This window comes from Pinus tabuliformis, chromosome Q, assembly GCF_031772625.1.
Source record: "Pinus tabuliformis cultivar Carrire ecotype Pingquan chromosome Q, CPIR1, whole genome shotgun sequence".
In the NCBI taxonomy this organism is placed as follows: Eukaryota; Viridiplantae; Streptophyta; class Pinopsida; order Pinales; family Pinaceae; genus Pinus; species Pinus tabuliformis.
In genome coordinates this window covers 58,188,402-58,192,655 of record NC_142296.1, presented here as the reverse complement: position 1 = coordinate 58,192,655, position 4,254 = coordinate 58,188,402, and positions in this window count along the sequence as shown.

The following is a 4,254-nucleotide window of genomic DNA, read 5'->3' as shown; positions in this document are numbered from 1 at the left end:
TGAGAGTGGGTGGAAAAGGTGGATGAAGGTTGGAATGAGGTGTTAGGGCACATAAGGTCTACCATGAATCACCAGGAGAGAGAAAGATGATTGGGTTTGCTCAAGGAGAGAGGAAGAAGTTCTATGAATAATGAAGGTAACTAGGGCAGAATTGAGGTGAGGTTTGGGAGACCTATAGGGAATGGATCAGATGGAGGGTGTGATTGCTGGTAAGCTGGCCTACTTCTGGAAGGGATTTTCTGCATAGAAATTGATAGTCAACCAATGAAATGAGTGCATCCTAGGAAAAATAGAGTTTTGCATTAACATGGCCTAAACTATGATGTATAGAAGGAAATGCTGGGAAATTTTGTAAGAAAGAAAAGCATGCAAAAGGACTATTGAAAATAAGGAAGTGAACATGATAAAGGAGATCTAAAGCAAAGCAAAACTGGACTATCAACCTATTAGAGAGTTGCAAACACTAGAAGTCCTAGGAATTAGGAAAATATGTGTTTTTGGGGCAGCAAGAGAGTCTTTGCCTCAAATCATGGTCCCAGAGGGAGGAAGAGAGGCCAAGGCACTGTTTCTAGCCTTTTGAATCTTCTCTAATCATTGCTTAACCTGCTACAGAAAGCACAAATGGAAGCAAGCTACTAAATCATCAAAAGCAACCTATTCTTAACCATAAGAGAAATACATCTAATAGCAAACTAATCTAAAAACTGAAGTAAAGCATACAAATACAAGTAAAGAGAAGCTTGGCTGCTTGGATTGGGCCCTAACCCAAGAGCTTCAGCCCTCTAAGGTAACTCAGTGCTAGCTCAAAAAGGATTCCATCTTCATTATCAAAAAATAGCAAGATTACATAAAACTGTCATAAAATAGTAAGCTTGAAATTTGAGCAGAGTTTACACAAGCAAAAAAAGGTCGACCCTAGTGAGGCCCTAGGCCTCTTTACTTATACATCTGAAGCTACCAACATCTTCCTTAAAATTAGGGAGGCTTGGCTCATAAAACTCGAGATAATTATCAATAATATTCCACTTGCTTGGCTGCCTTCTGATGCATGATTCGGCTGCTTGTACTCCTAGTTGAATGAAGGGGAATTCGAAGTGAGGAGCAATAAATGAGGGGGATTCCCTCCTATAATTCCTCTCCTCTATCTACTTCGAGTTATTACTGCAGTTTGACCACTATATCCTTGACTTTGACCTCGAAATCCATCAATAATCTGCATTAAATACATGTTAGACCACATGGCATAATAACCAACTCAACTCACCCTGTAAGCATAAATATAATCAGAAAATCATACAATAAGCTAAGAGAATGGTTGATTTGACTAGGTTAGGAGGTAAAATGAGCCCATATAATTACCCATTTATGAGGCTCATCATCACCCCCCTACTGAAGATGTTGCTCATCCTCTGAGCAACCTAGTCAATCTCTTGGTCTTTCATGGCCCTGGTGGCCTCCCTAGCATTCCAAGCTTATGATGTGGTCTACTTATGTTCTCCATAAAATCCTACCTTTCTGTCTATGTCCTTCCATTGCTCCTTCTCTTCTTCTTCTCTTCTATCTTCCAGCATGCCTAATATGAGTGGAGGACTCAGTCTGAGGCTAATCCAGTTTACCTTCAGCGTTTGCATGGAGCGCTTGTACATTGGCACTCTTTTCAATGCCTCCTTCAGCCTCATGGGGGAATGGTAATCTTTGATCTGCAAGTTGTGGGGGTAGGGTGTTCCATCTTCTCATGCATGCATGCACACAGTCATCCCCAAGTAGCCTAAGCATATCTTCAAAGTGTGCAATGGCTTGTTCCTGATTGGCTAGATATTTAGGGGCAATCTGAGGGTCATTGGTAAGCAGGTTGTGTGTGTTGATGAGTGTCATAGGATCTTATGGCTCAGCTCTTATCATCAATGGTTCATTCTACTCTTTTATTAACAATATTTTCATTTCTGCTGCCCTCAATTATTCACGGTTCATCCATGACGCCATGGCCATTAATTGCAGATCCCCTAGCTTGGCATTGGGGTCCCACATATTCAGGTTTGTGAGGGCCACGTTGTGTAGATAGAACTCTGCCATCTTTGCTTTGTCCTCGGAGGTGCTTTGGTCACACAAATCCATGAATTGCCTGTAGTCTAGGAAAGGCATTATGCCTCCTTGTGCCAAAGTTTTTATTTGGAATTGAAGCCATTGATCCTTTAGATAGAGGCCATAAGATTTGACTAGTGTTCTGCATTTTAATGCTTCTATGGATAATTTGGCCATGTATGTTAAATGAGTCTCTTTCTCCTGCAGCTGCCTCCTTATTAATTCATTCTCATTCTCAAGGTGGCTTCTTGTAATGGCTTCTCTGTCTCTGAGAGCACTCAATTCCCTGCCCATTTCCCTGAGTTTGTCTTCCATGTGGCCAATATCCTCAACTCCTTTGGACTTGGCTATATACATCCACCTATTCGTTCTCACTCTCTCTTTTTCCAATTCGAAAAACAGTGGAATTGCAAATTTCTGTGGGATTATCTTGTCTCCCTCAAGTAGTCTGTAATAGGAGTCAAGACTACGCTCGGGGTCAGGTTCTTGTAGCTCTTGTGCTTCCTCTTTCACCTTTGGCTATCCTCCTATCTTTTCCTCTAGTTTTTGTGTCTCTTGTAGTTTGGACAGTGTCTCCTGTAGGACTATTTTAGCCTCATGTAGGTCTAGTTTGGGGTCCTATAGAATTGCCTTTCCCTTCCATGTAGAAGATCTTGTAGTCCTCCTTTCATAGGTTATGGGTGTCTTGGAAGGAGATTCTTTCACCTTGGCAGATGGTGAATCTTCAATGTTAATGGGAGTCTTTGATGAGGGCTGAGGTTTTCCTATTTTAATTCTGGTACTCTTCCTTGCCCTGAAATACATGGAGGTTTTTCTTTTCCTCTTCTACTTCTGCTTGACTAGTGTACTAAGGGCAGTGAGGGTAGTTGTTGCTTCTCTTTCCAAAGTTTCAGGGGACTCTTCTCTTTGCTCTACCCTCTCTGCCTCCTTTTCTCCCTCTTCTATCTTTTTTTCCTCCTCCTGCTCTATCTCTTTTTCTACCTCCTGTTCTGTCTCTTCAACTCTCCCCTCCTCTATTTCATTTCTTTTCTCCTTCCTCTCTTGCTCTGCTATGTCACCACTAGCTTCATCTTCTCCTCCTTTTTGTTCTCCCTCCTCACTGATAGCAGGACTGACATCATAGGTTAATGCCTTGATGTCACCCTCAGCTGTCATATTTCTGAAAACTTCCCATGCTATAGGGATTATAAGGGTATGGAGGGCTTCTTCTACTAGGATCTTGATTAGGCCATGGTGAGCTAGCTATTATGAATTTCCTTCTTGTACCTTGGTGCTGGAGTCAATGAGGGACTGAAGGAGAAAGTAAGGGATACTAAGCTTTTGATGTGTTGGGGTATCCATGCCATATCTCAATTCTCGGAGGATTTTGAAATGATATCCATAAAAAATGTTGTGCCTCCCCTCACAAGAAATGTATTTGATCACTTGGTAGCTAACCTCATCCCAAGGATATGGTACACTAGCCCTCCTAATTCCATTTTTGTCTTCAACAGGGGTTTCATTATCTTGGAAAAATTTCCTCTTGGCAGCCTGGCCAATTATTTTCTCATCTTTACTCCAAGGCAGCCCAAGAGGAAGGGTAGTGACCCTACTGATGAATTCAGGGGTTATTTCAATGGAGAGGCCTCTAATGGTTACAGTAGCATGAGTTCTTGTGTGAGGGACCAGAGAGAGAGCAAATTCATGGGCAATTTCATCATCAAACCCTCTAAACTTCTCAAAGAAATTCATCCAGTTTGCCCTTGTAAATATTTCCTCCAGTTGAGGATGTGCATGGAGTCTAGTGGAGTTAGTGGTCTCTTTTCTCAAAAACCCCCTGTCATACTGCTTGTACTTCTTTTGGAAAACCAGATATGGAGGTGGAGACAAAGAATTATGAGTGAAATAGAAAAACAGAGGGGACTGTGTTCTTTTTTTTTAAAACAGAATTTTTTTATTATGTATTTCTACCCTCTTAAAGACTCATTTTATCTTCAATTTGAGACCAACTCTTTCACATTTTGATATTCAAAAGAGGGCATTCATGAACCCTACCTCTTCAGACTGAAATTCGTGCCAAAAATCATGTTTCCTCCCTTCAAAATGACTCACTGCCCCTGCTGTAGAAGCTCGTTGTCCCTCCTGTAGATTTCCTATAGGTGCTCCTGTAAAAAACCTGTAGGGCTCCTGTAG